The sequence below is a fragment of the Ixodes scapularis genome, unplaced genomic scaffold (genome assembly GCF_016920785.2).
Source record: "Ixodes scapularis isolate PalLabHiFi unplaced genomic scaffold, ASM1692078v2 PGA_scaffold2__306_contigs__length_199485367, whole genome shotgun sequence".
NCBI lineage: Eukaryota > Metazoa > Arthropoda > Arachnida > Ixodida > Ixodidae > Ixodes > Ixodes scapularis.
In genome coordinates, this window is record NW_024609857.1 from 121,739,411 (window position 1) to 121,760,984 (window position 21,574).

Sequence of the window (21,574 nt, forward strand, 5' to 3'; positions counted from 1 at the left end):
ATCAACAAGGATGTGAGTTGAGAGGGTTCAGACAGATCCTTGGTCAGGAGGTTTGCCATACCGAGGAACGAGCTAACCCCCGACACGCGGTCATGTCGAGAAGACACTGGCGTAGGCAATGTATCTAATTTCAGTTACGGTTGAGATACATATCTTTTGTGTACTCGCAAGTGAGTCAGCGAACGTCCGTCATCGTCCGTGTTCCATGCGCGATACCCACTCTCGTGCTCTCGCTTACTTCACCGTCCTCTGCCTTGTTGCGCCTTCTTGATAAGATGGCTCTCGCGACAAGTACTACGCATGATCCCTACAATATATATTGCAATCCCCCTGAGAAATGGTGGAGCCTAGGACGATCCCCAATCTCTTCGTTCCCGTTTCTCTGCGACTTTCTCACGAGTAGCATAGCGGATGATCAACCCAAAATATCCTTGCCAAGAATGCGGAGTGCAAACAAGCCGGAAAACGGGAATGCAAACAAAAGCCCCCTGCCTTTTTTCACGTTGCTCCATATGTCAAAAACGTCATCGGGATTCACCGGCGTTCCGCGGAGTCCGGAAGCGGACGCCAACGACTGGTTAAGAGGATATGATGGTGCATGCCAGCATAAAAAATGGGATGACACCTTTAATCGAGCATTTGTGGTAATTTTCTTTAAAATACCGCACTCCGGTTTTTCGATTACCATGAAGAGAAAATAAATTTCTGGAATGGGTTCCAGACGATGCTTTCCGAAGCGCTTGGCAAGCCCAAGCGCCAAAAACAACAGGTTAAAACTTGCCCGAAAGTACGAGGCCACAACGGAGTCCTCCACGACCTAAGTTAAAGACGTTTTTTTGTGTGTTGACAATGACATGCCAAAAAGGAGAAGATTTGGCACTTGTTCAAAAGGCCATCCCACGAGCTCTTCTCGGTCGTGGCTCCAAAATTGCCGTCAACTTTTCATCAGCTTATAACAGAGTGCTAAAGGTATGAGGAGGTGTTTTTACCTCAAGATCCCGAAGCAATAGTATCGCGAAGCAATAGTATCATGAAGCAACAGTATTGCGACGCAACAGGATCGCGCAGCTTATGTGGAAGCAAAATCAAGAACAGCGAGCATGCAAACTGGGTGGACATCGTCATTGGTGTGTCTTACGAAAGTGTGGCACATATAGAGCTCAATTCTCTAATATTGTATTGTGATTACAGCTAGGCTGTCATTCTGCCGCAAGTGTGAATTGTACGTACTTGTTTTCCTTACATTTGTATTTATCTATCTTGTAAATAACGGCCTGCACTAACTAGTTGTCTTACGTTTATTGATTAGAGTGCACCAAGAAACTAACACACTGTGCAGATTACGTAAGTCGACACTTCAAAGTTTGTCAATTTTTTAAAGCTCATCAATAGTCTTCGAACTATGTAACTGACCTGCACCATATTATTATAGGGCATTCAGTAACATTTTCAACTGTCATCATCAGAAAATGCGCTATACGTCGCTACCTTTTAGAAAGAATCACTAGAGACGCCGTTCCAGCCACAAAAAACTACAACGACGATCACGATTCCTGAACAACAACGAATTTATTTTTTGGGGACGTCGGCTTATATATTATTAGTTAACTGCTAGTATTCAGACTGTTAGCCTTCGTGATATATGACTTGACCGGCCTTCAAAGGTTCCCAAGGCAGTGGTATCTCTCTCTCGTTATTTGTTCTATCGGGACAACTGAACATATATATGACTCAAATAAGCACACGTACCACAGTCACCCTGCAAGGAGGGCACTTTTTGCGCCTTCTTACATCCCCGAAGACCTCTCGAAAAGCAGCATGAGCGGCTGTGACAAAAGACGCAACAGGACAGTCAAACATCGCAACAAAAAAACGCCATGACTCCGACACAACAAAGCGTACCATCATCCCTCCATCTGGCTACATTCTAACTGTCATCGTCAAACAAATCGATCCAAGTCAACACACCACAAGCATCATTTTGTTTGACGTCTGAGGAGGTGGGTGTCTGAACCTCAACGGCATTCTTCAAATGCGGCCGAACTATCACCTGAACCTTATTGGCCTAGACATTTAAAATGTCGAATCTATAAAAGCTCTCCTCATCCGTAATATTCCATCTCAAATGTAGTCATTATCCGAGGAGTTGCGAAAAATATCGCGAATAATTTTGAAACTAATGGACAGAAAAACTCGTCTGCGATTCAAGTCAAAAGGCTGGAAACATATGGGAGAAGGTCAAGTTAGTTTTTGATACTTTAGCACACGTGAGTAGGACACAGCCGCTTGGAGGAAGGACCATGAGCGGAACATACTTATTTTAATGTTCTTAGTTTAGTAGATACCCGCTAACCGGTAAGCCCCTTTGCGAACGTTTTTGTTTTCATTGAAACAAAGGAAAGCGAAGTGTTCATTCAAAGACTGACGAAGGGCTTATCAGGCTCGAAACGTTTTTCTGCATACACAACCTGCTTATTGACGTCCATTTCCTCCTTAAGGGCAATTATGTTTTTTTGCATATTACTCTCGAGTGTCATTTTTTTCCTCCCAGGTGCTGTTCTTTCGGTCATAGCCTCGGGACGTACAGTCAGCACGGAATGAAACCCGAACACCGGAACGTGTGGCCATCGATACAGGCTGCTCCACCTTGAGGGCCCCTGAGAATTAATGAAAATCCACCCGGGTGCGAGGGTGCGGGTCCTACTAAGATGTTCTCAACCCTCGCGCGGGGCGTCTGGAACTTCCCTGTTTCGCCGGTGGCGTGCTGTAAGCGCCGTCACTCGGGGTGCTTTTCTGTCGCCGCACTGTCGCCCCACTGTCGCTCAGTCGACACCGTTCGGCCGCTCAACCTGGCTATAGCTCTTTGCGATAGGCCCTGCTCAGGCAGGGTGATGAATTGATTTCGCTCCAGAATTGTTACGCCTGCCATATCGGGGGTTACCAAAGAGAGCGTCAGCAAGAAATTCCTCGCTTTTTAAGAAGCGACTGATAACCTCACAAGAAAACAAGCGCATTGCTCATAAAAACCAAGGCATCTGCGTCGGTCTGTTGATGCATTTTTTTTTTGTTTTCATAAAGAGTATGGTCATGCGAATAAACGAATTTTATCTCGCGTCTATGACGTTTCACTACTTCCCAGAAACCGCGTGTGGCCCCTTGTTCACCGGAGCTCCAGTGACATGTCATCCTGCACTACGGGTCTTCTGTGCACGAAATGTTTCAACTTTTATTTCGCCCTTGCGATACACAAAGCGATAATGAATGACAGCGCTCAAGAGATATCGCTGGGAATCTAATACAGAAAGCGAGTGACAGTGCTTTAAAATGTATCGGATGTGACGGCGCTTACAGCGCGCCACCGGCGAAACGCGGAAGTTCCAGGCGCGCCGCGCAAGTACAGTTGCCTAGCGCAAGGGTCGAGCTCGTATAGGACCCGCACCCTCGCACCCCGGCCCATTTTCATTAGTTCTGAGAAACCCTCCCGGTGGAGCAGCCTGTATTAACGGCCACACGTTGCGGCATTCGGGTCTCATTTCGCGCTTACTTGTACCCCTGCCTTCTTAGGCCTGGAGACGGTCGCCATCGTGGGAACCTTCATCATTAACAAACGCTTCGCATTGGGCCTCTCATTGGCTTCACACGACACCAGACATTTAAGTGAGAAATTAGTTTAGTAAATACCCGCTAACCGGTAGGTGATTTCCCACTTACCTCTTCTTTGCGTCCATCTTTGCTTTTAGTGAAAAAAAAAAAAGGAAAACGAAGTGTTCATTCAAAGACTGACGGAGGGCATATCAGGCTCAAAACGTTTCTCTGCGTACACAACCAGCTCATTGACAACTATCTCTTCCTCAACAGCAATTATTTTTTAGTATATTACTCTCGAGTGTCATCTTTTTCTCCCAGGTGCTGTTACATTTATTCTGAGGGAACTCAAGGACAATACCCAGTTCATCTTCATTATGATCATCATCACTGCCGTTCTCAATTATTCTATATTCACTTTCTTTTTCTCTGATCACCTCGAGCACGGTCGTCCGTGCTTGGATCTTCCCGAGAGCAGTCGCTCAACATATTTGTCCCCAGAACCGATCATCTTATTCTCACAACGTGGTGGAGGTGCTTCAGTCTGACATCCCCGACCTCTGGCATATCGCTACAATCTGGAGCTGCGACACCGGACGCTTGCTACAATTACTACGACCTCGACGTCAACGCAGATGCCTACCACGTCTTCTAGTACGATGACTGACAACGTGCCGATGCCAGTTTCACCAGCAGCTGTGTCACAAAGCCTTCGACGGTCTTCGCGACGAGGACAACGAAGACTGGATTCACAGCTTCGAACGAGTAAGCAATTACAATCGATAGGATGACAACATCAAGTTGGCAAACGTCGCCTTTTATCTCGTAGACGTCGCCAAAATGTGGTTTTTGATTTACGAAGACGAGATCCCAAACTGGACATCTCTTACCCCCAAGATTCGTGAAGTATTCGGTACTCCAACAAGTCGCGAAGAAAACGCAAAGAAGAAGTGCTAACATCGCCAAAAACAAAATGAAGAGACGTACACCGCTTACATCGAAGACGTCCTGACGCTTTCCCGAAGAGCTGACGCTGACATGCGAGAGTCAGACCGCGTATGGCACATCCTCAAGGGCATCGCGGGCACTGCCTTTAATGTCTTCTTAGCCTAGAACCCAACGTCAGCATCAGGCATTACATCCGTATGTCAGAACCTGGATGAGATGCGCACTGTACAATTACCTCATCGACCTCAGGTTGACAAAAATCCACTGCCAACATAAGAACCGCTACAAATGAGCAGAGAAGTCGTTCGCGAGGAAATGAAAAATCTGAACCCCGAAACACCTGTCACGATAGACCACGGCGACCTCTCAACCAACCTACGTGGACCCGTCCAGGAAGAACTGGCTTATGCTGCTTCTACCGCACGTCCACGACTACCGACCACTCCGCAAATAGTACCTCAGCCACAATGTCTTCCTTCACCTACAATGGCTCCACTCACTCACGCACCCACAAATGCCATTACGTACCCACCTTGGAGGCCAACCAATTCCACTCCCACGTGCTACTACTGCGGCAATAGAGGACACATTGTTCGATATTGCCGAAAACGCCAAAGTGACGAGAGGTAAGAATCTTCATGTTACGATCACGACAGAGAGCCCTATTGGTCTGACACATACAATCGTGCCCGTACGGCGAGCCCCTTCTCTGATAATCCCCGACAAAGCCGACAAATGACATTTACCAACCGTTCCCCTTCTCCCCGACGGCGTTCTGGTTCACCAATGATATTTTACAAGCACACCTATCCCAAATACACGACGGAAAACTAAAAACCGCAGTTCTTGGGGGGAAAGCTTCGCATTTCAACACCATACAACACCCTTGTAGTCCCATTCAATTTAATCAAAGTTTACGTTGAAGATTTGGATATGTTGGCGTTGGTGGATACCGGAGCGGCAGTTTCAGCCATTCGAAAAGATAGTTGTAGATAATAACATAAAGTCCGAACTCCTTTCTTGGGAACACCCTTACACGAGGCCAGTACGGAATTAAAACAGCCATCAGCTTATTGTACAGCTCGAGTTTTTATCCAGGACACTTTCTATTATATCCAGTTTATTGTACAGCCTAGTTGTTCGCATAAGATGATGCTCGGTGGGGACTTCCTTTCCAAACTTTCGGCTGTGATTGACTGTGAAAACTAAGAAATATTTCTAAGTGAACTCGAACTTGCGGAGCCAGGCAACCCCAAATCCCTCAGTTTTGAAGTTAAGAATAATTTTATTGTCCACCCGCGCACGAGCCAAATATTGGCATTATTATCAACACGGCCGATTTTTCTGCTGATGTTATTGTAAACCCTTCCAATTATTTTTTTAGAGGCTTAGTACTTGCCCAATCTATCATATGTTTCCTGAATGGTACAGCACTGACTGAAGTTAATAATACATCCGAAGGGTCACTCTTGATACCCCAGGGGACCAAACTAGTCACCGCTGCTCCACGGAGTGACCTATTATTCTCGGCTCTTACTGTCGTTCAGATAAAGTTTCCTTCTCTAATAGGCAAAGGTAACAGCACCCTACTAGACACCATAAGCCCCGACCTTGATGCCACAAAGGAAAAGGAACTGCTATCTTTACTTCGGAAATACCAAGAAAGCTTCGATTCTGTATCACCTAAGCTCAGTCGCCACAAATGTCACACAACATCGCATTCAACTTGAAAGTCCTATCGTTGTTAGACGCCATCCCTACTGCGTCTCTCCATCCGAAAGATCTATAATTCAAACATATGTCAATGACATGTTAGACGAAGGAATTATTCGGCCTTCTTCTAGTTCATATGCATCCCCCGTGATTGTCGTTAAAGAGAAGGACGGAGGAATTCGCTTCTGCGTTGATTACCGCGGCCTTAATAGTATTACCCGTAAGAATGTATATCCACTGCCTAGAATAGATGATGCTCTTGATTTTCTTCAAGGTGCTGAATGCTTCTCATCCTTAGATTTGCGATGAGGGTACTGGCGAGCCCAGATGCATGAAAACGACAAGAAAAAGACCGCATTTATTATTACTCGCGATGGTTTGTTTGAATTTAATGTGATGCCTTTCGGCTTCTGCAACGCGCTGCCACCTTTGAGCGTGTGATCGACACAATTCTACGAGGCCTTAAATAGAAAACGGGTCTATGCTACCTAGATGATATAATAATATTTTTGATACTTTTGATCATCATCTGCGGCGCCTCGCACAAGTACTTTCTTGCCTAGTCAACGCTAATCTACATTTAAACACAAAAACGTGCACATTCGCCGAAAAAATATAAAGATATTAAGCCACCTTCGGTTTCCAAAAGCGGTATACGTCCCAACCCGGATAAGATCACAGCCGTGTCAGATTTCCCGCGGCCAACAAAACAGCAAACGGCGCAGCTTCATGGGGCTCTCGTACTTTTGAAGATTTATCCACGGTTTTACTAGCATTGCTAGTCCACTTAATAATCTCCTGAAAAGCAACACCACCTTTTCTTGGACAGACGGCTGTGAAGACGTTTTTACGACCCTCAAGAAAGCTCTGACATTGGACCCGGTTCTTCAGCATTTCAACAACAACGCCGAAACCATACTTAATACTGACGCTAGTGACATCGGCATCGGAGCAGTTCTCCTACAACGAGGGCCAGATGCCATCGAACACGTTATCGCCTACGCGAACGCGTAGGCGATAACGTGAATGCCTTGCTGTCGTGTGGGCAACAGCTAAATTTCGCACCTATATTTATATTCGTCACTTTGACATCGTAACAGACCGCCACTCTCACTGTTGGCTCTCGTCTATGAAGAACATGTCCGGTCGCCTCGGGCGGTGGATACTTCAATTTCGAGAGTATGACTTTTCTGTTCGTCATAAATCAGAAAGGACACACAAGGACGACGACGGCCTGTCCCGCTGTCCATTACCTCAGCGGGCTCCGCGCAGCACTGCAACGCCTAGTACGGACACACCCCAGGTGCTCGCAACTCTCTTACTTAACAGATTCATTTCAGCACAACGGACCGACGCCTGGATTCGACCGATTCTTGAACACATCGAAGGTACAAATCCATCCAGTCATCACTGCTTCATCAAAAAGAGCAGAGACTTCGCCATTGTTAACGGCCTGCTTTACAAGCACAAATACGACCCTGATGTGAAACGTTGGCTTCTTGTTGTTCCGCCACTGTTACGTCACGAAGTTCTGTTTTTTTGCACGACGACACGACTGCTGGTCACCTTGAACTTTTCAAGACATATGCACGCGTTCGCCATAGTTATTTCTGGTCAGGCATGTACCGCGCGGTGTGCTACTACGTCCAAACATGCGCCTCGTATCAGCGTCGCAAAAGAACATCCAGCACGCCTTCCGGACTACTTCAGCCCACCCTTTCCCCGAGACACCCGTTTGAGGTCATGGGCATTGACATCTTTTGTCCACTTCCTCTCTCCACAAGTGCCAATCGCTGGATTCATGTGGCCATAGACCATGCAACACGGTACGTAGAAACAGCACCTCTAGGAAATGCCCCTGCTGAAGCAATTTCTCCCTTTATCTTGCATAACATCGCTCTTCGCCACGGTGCCTCACGCGCACTCATCAGCGATCGCGGGAAATCATTCACGGCCCACACTGTTGAAGCTTTATTGCGCGCCTACAGAACCGACCATCGCGTAGCTTCTCCTTACCATCCCCAAACAAACGGGCTTACCGAGCGCTTTAAGCATACTCTCGCAGCCATGTTTTCCATGTATATTTCACACAACTATTCAAACTGGGACATCATTCTCCCTTTCGTGACATTCGCTTATAATACATCCGTCCAATCAACCACTCGGTTCTTCACTTTTTTTTTTGTTTACAGACGTGAACCATCCACAATCCTCGACGCCGTTTTGTCTTACCTAGAAAACGCCGTGGACGATGACTATTCTTCACAAGTTGCCTAGCGTACAGATGCGTGCCGTCAACTCGCTCGCACACCTACAATCCGACACCAACAACAATTCAAACGTGATTACGATGATCGACACCAAGATCGCCACTACAGACCCGATGGCCCTGTTTTATTATTTTTACCAACTCCCCGAGTCGGCCGGTGTGAAAATATTCTTCACCATTAGCATGGTCCCTTTCGAGTCATTCACTAGACATTACCCGTCAATTACCTCGTGGAGCCCGAGACGCCGACCCAAGACCGCCGGTTTAACGGTCCACACATCGTTCATTTCAATCGTCTCAGCCATTTCACCTCCGCGAGCCAGCACACTGCTCTGACCAACATCCAAACCAGGCCAGGGTGGCCTTCTCTAAGGGGCGGGCATCTGTGGCGGGCATAGTTGCGTGCCCAGCGGCGCGAGCGGAAGCACCAGCCTATTTGAGCGCGCTCGAGGAGAGCGAGGAGGCTGGCTGATAGAATAGATCGCTTTAGGCCGGACCCATCTACGCCTCTGCCTGGTTTCTCTCTTCACCCAAAACACCCCGGCAATATGTATATATATATATATATATATATATATATATGTATATATATATATCGTCGCCATAGAAAATAATAAATATCGTCGTCGGGCGCACGGGGCTAGCCGGTGCTCGGGAATGAGCGCGTGAGCAGAACGAGCCTGGACATCATCGAAAACAGTTGTCACCTCTTGGATACCCACAATCTGAGCCCAACGTGGGGCCGAAGCGTTCTCGATGTGTGAGGTACGCTCGGACGGTTTGCCTCGGATACCCCTCAGACCCTGTGTTAGTTGCACCGCGTGATAGGAGCCATTGTTAGTGTTCAAATGCCGAATCCAGCTACTCGATCCCGTATCCAAGCCGATACGCCGAGCACGGGCGACGCCGCTTCGAATACCGACGGCGCGCTTGAGTCGCAATCGGACCCGGATGTTCCGCCGCCCGAGGTGGAACTGCCGGTGTTAGCAGCTGTAACAGCGGCAGCGTCGGCCGCCGTGGTGGCCGGTCCCGTTTCGGGCCCGTTGGCCGTGTTTCTGGTAGAGATGTCGGGACTTTTCCAGAAACACCAGAGTCCTCAACCGTTACCGGTGCCCTTGAACCGGCAGGAGACACTGCGATTAAGTATCGAGGTCCCAAAATATTCCAGTTATGCCGACAGTAAATCGGTCGCAGTTTTTATTGTGGAATCGCAGGAATACCACGCGGCCTTGGGCATCCCCGAGGCGAAGCTATATGCCGAATTCTGCCTGTCTCTCTGACGGGGAGCGCAGCCCCATGGCGTCGGAGGCAGCCGCCGTTCAGGGTACTGGAAGAGTTTTCGGAGCGATTCCAGATGAAACAGCTTCCCCCCAATTACTACACACGTATGCTCGACGACCTCAAGTCGTGAACCCAACACCGGGACGAATTGTTGGTCGAGTTTGTCCACGCGCTACAGACTTTTTACGACAGGGCTGACCCAAGCGCCCCAGACTCAAGGGAGGTGTCGTGGGCTATCCGTCAAAGTGACCCGCTGTTCCACCCCTACCTGCGCGGTCGAGCGTTTTAGGACTTGGACGAGCTCGCCCGAGCAGCGCAGCAGATCCAGGATGATATCCTGGCCGAGTTGAGCAACCGGCCTCTCCCACCTCCGGAGGCTTGCTTGGAACCGTCCTGTGCCAGGACGGGCAATAGCAGGCGAGGTTTGGAGGAGCGAGCGCCCTGGCAGGCTGCACTCTAACAAGATTCCCCGAGGGCTGCACCCGTACGCCCCCGCTGTTCGTGGAGAACACCACGGCTGCGAACCGCAAGTGTGGTTTTTGCACTTGCGGTTCGCAGCCGTATGCACTGAGTTTGGCGCACATTTTCACAACTCTGTAGCAGAGGGTTTTTCCAGATCCCTGCTTACAAGGCAGCTAGACCAAATACGGAATTTATTTGCCAAAGAGGGCTTTAGGAATTCAATCCGCTTCCCTTTGGACTTTCTAATTGCCCCGGGAGCTTTCAGAGGCTCATGCACACATTCTTGGGGGATACTAAGTTTAACTACGCAATGGCGTACGTGGACGACGTCGTTGTGTTCTCAAATACTCTGGACGATCATCTTCGTCATTTGCAGCTCGTTCTTCAGCGCATGAGTGATGCAGGTGAAACGATTAACCCAGGGAAGATGCAACTCGCATCAAATTCAATAGAAATGCTGGGGGTTCATAGTAGAGAACGACCAAATTCAGTCGCAGGAAGACAAATTTAGTGCCATTATGGAATTTACCATGCCGCAAGACAAAAAGAGTTTGCAGCGATATCTTGGTATCGTAGGATTTTACCACCAATTTATCTCGAGCTGTGCCGACATGGCCCGTCCTCTTTATGAGCTATTACGCCAGGGCTCTACATAGAACTGGAGCGCAGTCCACGATGTAGCATTCAAAACATTGGCAAGAGCCATCGAGGATATCGCGCCTCTCAAAATTCCCAATCTTAATGCACCATTTATACTACAAACGGACGCCAGTGAATATAGGAGAGAAGCCGTGCTGTGACAAGAACATAATGGGGCATTGTGTCCCGTTGCATTTGCAAGCCGACATGACGGCATCGACCGGGACTTTGACGTCGGCCGATATGGTGGCCGCATTGATTGTTGTTTCCCGATCATACCCCGAAAGACTGCGCACCGCTCCTTCCGACAACGTTAACTTCAACGACTAGACACAACGGTCTCCCCGACCATATCTCCACACACGCCTCGACATTTTAGCCACGAGCGAACGTCAAGTGCTATGGTCTCCCCAATACCTGAGCCCGAGTCACGCCTTCAGACCTTTCCTAGGTCCTCCGGTCGTATTCGCCGCTCCCCCAGGACCCACGTCGGAGCCCTGCGCGGACTCGGGTCACCCCGACCAGCTGTGCCAAGACGTGAGCCCAGGCTCATCACCGAACCACAGGGACGACGAGGACAGTTCCGCCGAGGACAACAAGTAGTGCGACGGCCGTCAGATTTCTTTTCACGACCAAATACGTCTTATGCAAGGCTGAATACTGGAGCTGGACCAGTCGTCGATGAGCCGCGGCTAGCCGGTGCTCGAGTAGCGCGTGGGCAGAACGAACCTTGACACTACGGCCCACCCAGGGCTCCTTGCGTACCTAAGCAACATCTGGAGAACGTCGGTACTCCCTCCCGCCTGGCTGACATCTGTGGTCGTTCCAATACACAAGTCAGGAAAACCCACATGTGAAACGAGCTCAAACAGACCAATTTCTCTCACTTGCTGCCTCGCAAAGATTCTGGAGCGAATGATTCTGAGACGCCTCGACTGGCAACTTGAGACCTCTGGTGCCCTACCTCACCAGCTTTGTCGTTTCCGAAGACATCGATCCACAACAGATGCGATTGGCGACCTCGTGTCAGATATGGAGGAAGCTAAGGCGATGCGCCAAGCCACCTCGGCCATCTTTCTTGACATCAAGAAAGCGTTCGACGCTGTTCCTCATACAACCATCATTGCTCAACTTCTTAAGTTTGGAGTATCTGACCGGGCGCTGGCATTCATACGCGCATTCCTAAGTGGGCGCACAATGCGCTTTCGCCTAAACGGAACGCTCAGTTCACTACGCAACGTTGCCCAAGGCGTTCCTCAGGGCAGCGTCATAAGCCCATTTCTGTTCAATATAGTCATGGCAGCTCTCCCAGACGACTTACGACGCATAAACAGCCAATCGCAGATTATCAACATGGCAATTTACGCTGACGATGCTGCCCTTTGGGCTACAGCTCCTACTAGCGCATACAGCATTATGCAGAGAACGCTCCAGTAATGCTTAACAGCGGTAGCAAACAAATATCAAGACTAGGGCTAACGCTTTCCGCCTCCAAAACCGCAGTCCTTCAATATCATCCGACGGCCAGATCATCTATTAACAGGGCCTATACCAGGGTGTAAGATTGACAGGTGGGGAAACGAGAGCCAAATGAGCGACCGGATTGTGTCCCCCTCGGGTTTCTCTTTTTCTGTGGCGCCATCTATGTGGAGCACCGCGAACTCTCACTCCGGGTCGGCGACCGGTGGCGACCGGCTAAACTGACGGAGATGATTTCTCGTGGATTTTCAATGAAGGACTGTCGTGCTCAAGGTTTATTTTGCGCAATCTCCCATGCAGTTCCATGCAAATCCGATTCCAATTTTTTTCCTCTCGCCGCAGCGTCATCTGCCGGAAATCGGGGGTACCCGCAAGCAGACGAGTACACAATCCGGTCACGGCGCTGAGGTAGGCTTCTATGGGCCGTTTCCCCACCTGTCTATCTTACACCCTGGTCTATACCATCGACAGGTCTGATGTGGCACGAGTCCGAACATACACCTATCTGGGGTTCCCGTTAGACGACCGCGTCTCCTGGCGCCCCGCGGTTAAGACAACCATCATAAGGTGTCGCCGGCATCTCAACGCCATCAGAATGATTATGGGCAATCGTTGGGAACACCCCAGGCCATGATGATGCAGCTCTATAGAGGGCTCATTCTCTCACGTCTACAGTACGCCTTGCCGCTGGTCCGCACCAGCAACACCCAATCCTCGGCTATAGAGACTCTTCAACGAGTCGCAATTCGCTTATGCTTGGGCCTACCAAGATACTCCCCAAACACCCCAACGTTAGTGGAAGCCAGGGTCAATCTCGTTGAAAATCAAGGCAGGGAGCTGACACTTGGGCACATTGCGAGACAGTCATCTTGTCAATCAACAAGTCCACTCCAACAGCGTTTTCATCAGCGTCCACTCTCGCAGCTCGGACAACTGGCAGCACAGTTCAGAGCACTCGTTGGTGACTCAGACATAATCTACATGACACCACCACCATACGCTCCACCACTAAGCATCAATGAGTCTGTTCCCGCTCTCAAAATTAAACGGAACACAGCCCAACCTGTAGTCCGGAGCCTTGTTGAAGACCACATGGAAACGTCCTTCGCTGGTTGGCTGCGGGTATACACCGATGGCTCTGTGCTTCATAGCCGTAAGTTGTCTACTGCTGCCATGTGTATCCCAGAGCTCAACATGACCGAGTCCAGGAAGCTAAGTTTTTATACTACGTCGACAACTGCCGAACTTGTGGCACTTTGGCTTGCCCTTGACTCTCTTAGTAACCTCCCTCAATGTGGCAAAGCGTTAATCCTCACAGACACTAGGATGGCGCTGCAACAGCTAGATCGTCTTGAAGACGCACCGCAATACGCTCGATTTGTCGCGCACGTAGCGAGAAGCTTACAAGCAAAGGGCTGGCAATTAACCTTTTAGTGGTTGCCTTCGCACACTGGCATCTCGGGCAACGAGGCCGCTGACCACCTCGCTGCAGCGGCTCATCACCTTGATGTCCCAGTGGTAACAATACCTAAAATACACGAAGCCAAACTACTTATACATCGAGACATAATCCTTCATCACCCGGACCCATGGGTTTCTCCTGCACGTGTCCCACCGAAGCTACAACGAGCCAGCGCCTCCTTGCTGCACAGGCTACGCACCGGATGTGCCTTCACGGCGAAAGCCCTCCACCACATAAACTCTGCCGTCGACCCCCACTGCCCAACCTGCAATGTTCCTGAGGACTTCGACCACCTCCTCTGGGACTGCGCGGCGTTAACGAAAGAGAGAAGATCCCTCATCGACGGCCTGCAGTGCGCCGGCGTCGCATATGCCACTACAGAGGAAATTATTTTTCCCCCGGGTCCGGCCGGCACCGCTTCTAAAACATTCTCACGTCTCCTCACATTCTTAGAAGACATAGAATTATTCGATCGCCTATAAACCACAAGTACCCGACCTTAAGCGCAGAGTGCCAACAAGCGACAGTCATCCACCCCTTCCATTTGTTTTTATCTATCTCCCTCTCTTTCTCTTTCTTTTTTTTTTAATCTGTCTCTCCTCTAACCCATTCCTCAATCCTGAACTGACTCGCCCCCATTTTTAGGAGTGGCCAACTGTTCAGGTTTTCTTTTCCAATAAAACCCTTACTACTACTACTCGCACTGCAGACTGCCGCGTTCTCCAAAGGATCCCCCTCACCGCAAAACTGCATGCGCTAGCCCTCGGCAACCGTTTAGTTGGTGTTTTCAGCCTGGTCTTAGGATTTCTACGTCGTGCGCTACCAAACTATGTCGGTTTTGAGCTAGGGCTGACGATCAGCGCTCGGTCTGACTGCCTAGAGCACGAAAACAGATACCGCGACAAGCCCAGCCTTAACATCCACGCAGCATTCACCCACCCAACTGGAGACGAAGCAAGGTGTAGTGATGACCAGCAGTACTCCGAACCCCGGGTTCTTCGTCAAGGTCACACCACAACCACGTACACCAATTATCAGAATACCAATACACCAGCAACATAAAAACCCTCGCCCTATCCACAAGTTCCAGTTAAACCATCATCACCATGTTTTTTTTTTTTTTTTTTTGTCTTCTTCGTTTGCGAAATGTCATTGCATAATTATTAGACGCGGCGTCGCAGGCTTTCAAGTTATGGGCGACGTCCCTTTCTGCGGCACTGCGGCTCTCCTGAGCTAAAATATATTATTATCACTATGTTTAAATTCCATTGCGGAGTATCGGACCCAATGTCTCGTCATTGTTTCCGAAACACCGAAGGAAGAAAGAGAATGCTCTGTTATTATTGGTAGCTGGATTAATTCCCCCAACGTTTCCACTTGACTTCGGTTAATAAAGTTGTCTTCGACAGATACTCGAGGGGTCGTACGCGCGGCCGTTATCGCCATGAGGACTTTAACTCCACTGAATTTATAAAAGAGCCAGGTGACCCCACTGGAATTGCAAACATTGCATCGCCATTCGGGCGGTGTTTTTACAGTGGTCACGTGCCTCCAACTCATAGACAGCAAGTGTTTCTATACGAGCTTTTGGTTGTTATATGTAAACTATAGCTTTGATGAAAGCTTGGCCCATTTGTCGATGTGATCTTTCAGCAGCGAATTGCACTTCCCTAAAACCTCTGATCAGCACGCCGGTGCCTTGCGACGTACACCCGTGAGCGATATGAAGGTGAACAGCCCTCTTCTTGTTTTTGATGCTCCTGCAGATTTCGGAACAAGCTCTGTTCCAGAAGAGGGCCAGAAAGCACGTAAAACAGGCAAGAAACTAGGTAAGGTGTTCACCTTCCTATTGCCGGCGGCTGTACAGGGGACTGTTCGTGAGTCTCATTACGTACGGACATCAAAATGTCACGGTGGGCACTTTTTATTTGCTTGACGAAGCTCGATTTGGATAAGCTCGTAGATATATTTTATGCTCCTAGCTATGCTCCCCTGTCCCTTTATGCAGATTGATATATGCGTATGGCTCATTATGTAGCATCCAATAGAAGAGATACGTCAGAGGAGGCTATGCAGGGGGCAAAATTCGCCGATCCGCTTCTATTATCGAAGACATTCGAGGCGGTCGTTTATCATGGTTTGTGCGCCGATTTTCGCTGGGTGATCAAGTTGATAGACGAATTTGTCTTCGCAGCAGACGCCCCTTTCGAGATCGTAAGAACGCCTAGATGTGCAGCGGAACCAAGAAACTGGGAGCCGACCGAGGCGAGCCGACGGCTGGGTCAGAGCCATTAGGCTTGCTGGATAACTGAAGCCGTGCGTAGATCTAACAATTAGGAGCGTAAAGTATGTGCAAAATATGGGTGAAACGCATTAATTTTGTAATTAAAATTATGTAAAATATTTTTGACAAATAGTTTTTTTTTTTTTTTATTCTGTAACGTGTGTCGAGCGCTGCCGACAAGAGTACGATTTGAGAGCCGTAAATGAGTTTGGGGAACTCAGTTAATCTAAAACGACATTTAAGCCAAATGCATTTGAGCTGTTGTGTGGCAATGCCTAAATGACATTTACAATTAATGTCAGTTGCCGTAATGACCCAATGCATTGCCCCGATTTTTCTACGATCTACATTTTCAACATGTAATAATATTAATAATAATAATAATAATAATAATAATAATATAATAATAATAATAATAATAATAATAATAATATTTATTTTTCCACCAAACAAATGATGGAGGGAGACCAAGGAAAAAAAGCTGCATCATGCAGCTTGACGAGTCCCCGGCCCCCCTCTCACACAAACAGCAGTGGCACATGAAAAATAGACAAGACGCAATGACATTCAAAAAGTAATCAGGCGGCAATATTAACGTTTTTCGCAATAACATGAAAATGTCATACATGTATACATTTAAATATATACACGGAAAACACAAAGTATTATACATCGCAAAGCTCTGCAAAGGACTACTAAAAAAACACACTGGAAAAAAATTCTCGAATATCTTTTCTCGATGACTTAATGGGATCAATATTTTCGGAGCTAAGAAAATTAAGTAGGCTTGGAAGCGTATAAGATAACATTTGCTCAGCATAGGTCTTTCTAATATTGGGTAACTTCCAGTTTTGCAAACTTCGAGTGGGGTAAGTTGGTACTTTTGGAGCAACAGAAGCCAGGTCAATCAGATTAAGATGATTTTTTTTTTGTACTTCAGATTTATAACACATACACAAACGATATTTATATATACTATTAATATTAATTAATTTTAAACTTTTAAATAATTAAGGGTTCACTAGGGTGGTCGTATGGGACATTCGAAATGTTTCTTAGCATCGTTTTCTGCAACAAAAATAGTTTATTTAAGTTTGTACTTGCACTATTACCCCAAACTAGGTCTCAGTAGTTTATATGAGCGAAAAATAAAGAGTTATGAATTAAAAGCTTGACACTTCTTGGTAAAATATGGCGGTGTCCATAAATCAAGTAAACAACACGCGATAGTTTAAGCAAAATATAATTAACATGATCGTCCCATCGCATTTGATCCGTGAATACAACTCCAAGAGTCTTAAAGCTAGTGAGGACTTCAATTTTAGTCGAATTTAAAACGATATCACAAGTAAAAGTAACATTCTTGTTTTTTGGGTGAAATAAAGCCGCTTTTGTTTTATTTTCATTGATCTTTAGAATATTACAGCTACACCACTTAACTAGGTCTCTAAGAGTCATTTGCGTTATTTATTAGTTCATTACAGTTATTACCTCCGAATAGTCAACTAGTATCGTCCGCGTAAATTACATATGTGATATTTTTCTTTAAGTTCACGATATCATTGACATATAAATTAAACAAAAAGGGACCTAGAATACTTCCTTGGGGAACTCCAGATTCAATTGGTTTTATATTAGAAGAATAGCCATTTATATGGACGTATTGCTTACGATGTGAAAGATATGACGCAATTAAAGCTGATACTCGTCCACGAAAACCATATTTTTTCTAGTTTTTTTTTTTATCAACTGGTTATGATTTAGATGGTGAAACGCTTTACTAAAATCAATAAATATTCCAAGGGTAATTTTTTTCTGCTCAAAGTTGTCCAAAATATATTCTTTTTGCTCTAAAAGAGCGAGCTCGGTGGACCGGCCTTTACGGAAACCAAACTGCGAAGGATTGATTATATTGTGCTTATCTGAAAAATTCACCATGCGCGAAAGCAATATTTTTTTCAAAGCCTTTCGAAAACACTGGTAAGATAGAAATAGGCCTGTAGTTTGCCATGTCGTTCTTGTCCCTCTTTTTATACAATACGCTGACCTTAGCTATCTGCATATTTTTTGGAAACGCCCCAAGCTGCAAGCAGAGATTAAAAATGAATGTTAGACGGGGTGATATGATATGTTTTACATGTTTTATTGGACCTATCTACATATCATCAGCGTCACAGCTTGTACTATTCTTAAAAGACAAAAATGTGTGTATCACCTCCATATTCAAAACTGGCTCAAGAAAGATCGTACTTTCATTTTTACGTTCAATATACGCGCAAGCGTTTTCGCCTGGATTACCTTTTGCCAAATTTACAAAGTGGTCATTAAAGGCATTTGCTAGTAATGTTCCTGTAAGTTCTACATTGTACAGGCGGATTTGCTCAACTAGCTTTATTTCGAGCGAGCGATTCAGGACATTGTTAAGCTTTTTCCACGTGACGTCTGTCCGCATTGCTGTGGACACAAAGTAGTTATTAAAGTACCTTGCTCTAGCAGTTCTTAATTCCCTTGTAAGTATGTTACGGTATGATTTAAATGCTTTAAGATGTACAGAATTCTTAGTCTTTACGAATATCTTGTACAAAACATTTTTGTACAAAACATGTGATGTTAATATCTTCCTGCAGAAGAAGGATGTCGGGATTGGGTCATGCATTGCTTTAATTCTCACTGACCAGTAGCCTACACGCCTCAGCAGGATTATTATAGGTCGCCTAGATAAATCAGTGGTTAAAGGTTTTTTTTTTTTACTTTTTATGGGATTTTTGATTAGGCAGTTCTAGCGGCAGCCGGAAGTTATACCGGCAGCCGGGAGAATAATTTACCGAAATTCTACCGGCATTCGCCTTCCACTGGCTCTTTGAAATCATGTGACGACTACCGGTAGAATACTGACCTTCGTATTCTCCCGGTGTTTTGTATAAACACGTTTCGTTAAATACGTTTCATGAAATTTTAGCGAATAATAGGGGCGCGTGTCCTGTTTGCTTAAACAGGACACGCGCCCCCGTTAAATATCCAGCTTCACTTAAACAAGTAGAAAAAGAAACGTGAGTTTTTACTCAGCCCTGTGTTTTTCTTTATGCAGCCCTTGTGTATTATGTGCTTTGCTACTAATGTTCTTGGCTTTGAATGGCACGATATCAGTCAGTGGTTTTCCTGCAAGGTAAACCCGCAATAATATATGATTGCGGGTTTACTTGACAGAAATGTATAACTATTATTATTATTATTATAGCTGGTGACTAATTCTTTCTAGCTCAAAAATCTACAATGTTGCTTAAAAAGTTTCACAACAAACGCTGGCACTTTTTTTACTATGTTTCATGTCAACATACGGTGCATTCGTAAACACTTGAATGAATTTCAGCTGGTCATTAACCATGTACTTTCTTTAGCGGGCGGTTTTGTTCTAATGGAGATTAATATTTATAATGAAGATGTATGCCTATTTTCACTACCAGCCTTCAAAAGCACCTTCTTTACTCGGGAGAAGAAGCGCGGTGGCGGTATCGCTCTTTCCTCAAAAGAAAGCTTATTTTTTTCGGAGGTGCCGTTTTCGGTTCGCTCATCGGGGTTTGTCGCACTGCGCATACAAACTTCTGCTTGTGACCTCTATTTACTCGCAGTCTACAGACCGCCTTCTAGAAAAGTTTCTAACTTCCTTCTCGACCTTCGCGAATACTTGCACGCGTTGCCGGATCGCGCTTCCATCTGCCTAATAGGAGACTTCAACATCAACCTACTGAAACCATCGAGGGCACATGTGTGCGAGTAGCTTACTATTTTGGCAGATCATGGAATCGAACCTGCAATTCAGGCCGCTACAAGGGAGGAATACGTAGGAGACATTCTCGCGCGTCCTTAAATTAACCATATAAATTTAAGAGCACCATCAGCAGCAACAAAACCAGCAGTTATATTGCAAAAGATTTTGGATCACTACTTTGTGGCTTGTGACGTAGTATTCCCTGGTGACCGGCCTTTCGGATATCGAAACAAAGAGTGCAGAGTTGAAATAGTTGATCGTCATAGGTCCGACAACTGTATTTCAGCATATTATTAGCATAGTCTTCAAATATCTACAACACCATCCAACCTCTATCCCCGCTTTGTTCAGCTGTTCATGCAGTTCTCTGAAGCCAAAAAAAACAAAAAAAAAACAATCATAATTAAACAAAGAAAATCTAGTATCCGCTGGTTAAAAAATGACAATGTTTAAATTTACCTATAGGCACTCACGTTCGTAGGTGATGATTCAGCCTGCAGATCATCGGCGATGCAGAATCCATGGATCAATTTGAAATTGCTAAGAATCTGTGGATAGTGTGAAAAACTTCCTGGGCGACATTCTGCACTGTGTTGGAGGATGAATATTAAACAAGCTGTGTATGAAAGTGTCCCCCCCTCTTTCCCCTCCCTCCCTCAAAAAATAATGTTGGTTTGCCCCACCAAGACAAAATTGTGCTGACACTCACGCGTATGTCAGACAAGACTTACTCTCACAAACATGACAAATGTATTAGAACTTGTGGGGATTGAAAAGGAAGAGATTAAAAATGGCTCGTGAAAGAGGGTCCAGCTAGCGCGCGCTCAGGACGAGCGCGGGGTAAAACGGGTGTGGACACCAGCGAAACGGTTGTCTGTTCTTGAGTCTCAACATTGGTGCCCAACGTGGGGCCCGAACCCAAGACCCCGAGATTCAGAGTCTCGTGCTCTACCGACTGAGCTAGCCGGGCTCTGGTTTTACAGAAATATTATTTTTCGATTGAATACAAACCAGGAAAGTTCAATGTCGCAGCAGATGCTCTGTCACGGGCACCCCTCCCCCCCCCCCCTCCCCCCCCCCCCCCCCCGAAAGGCGGATGACACAGCGGAACTTGCTGTTGCCGACACTGAAGTCTCCTGGGGTCTTTCTGTGAGCCGGGACGAGCTACGAGAAGCCCAGCAAAAGGACGACATGTGCCAGAAAGTATCTCGGTGCTTGACTCAGCCCAATCAAACCGATGGAAACGGGACGCATGGGTCTGTAGACGCATATGTGCACAGCGAGGATGATCTCCTCCTTCGCTACATACCGCAGGCAGACGAAGCCGACCCCACCACGTCCCCTTTTCGTGTGGCTGTATCCCGTACATTAAGGCAAACTTTTCTCCCGTATTTTCATGACAGTGCGCTAGCGGGTCACAGTGACGGTCAGAAAACCTACCAGAAATTGTGTCGCGTTGCCACTTGGCCGAGGATGCGCCAGGATGTTCTCCGCTACACACGCAGTTGCCTACAATGCCAACAAGCCAAATCCAGGGGAGGTAAATCCCCTGATTTGATGCAGTCAGTGGAAAGTCGCTTTCCGTGGGAGATTGTTTCATGTGACATAATGTGTCCCTTTCCAGGCAGCCCCAAAGGAAACAGGTATCTCCTGGTAGTCACCGACCACTTCTCAAAGTGGGTC

The 21,574-nt window shown here is 46.8% G+C and overlaps 1 non-coding gene across 1 annotated transcript; it reads right to left on the bottom strand.

Annotated features, from left to right (window-relative positions):
* Nucleotides 1–20,788: 20,788 nt before the first annotated feature.
* Trnaq-cug lies at nt 20,789–20,861 on the bottom strand. The gene has a single exon. It is a non-coding gene; the product is annotated as a tRNA-Gln (tRNA).
* Between the last annotated feature and the right edge of the window lie 713 nt (nt 20,862–21,574).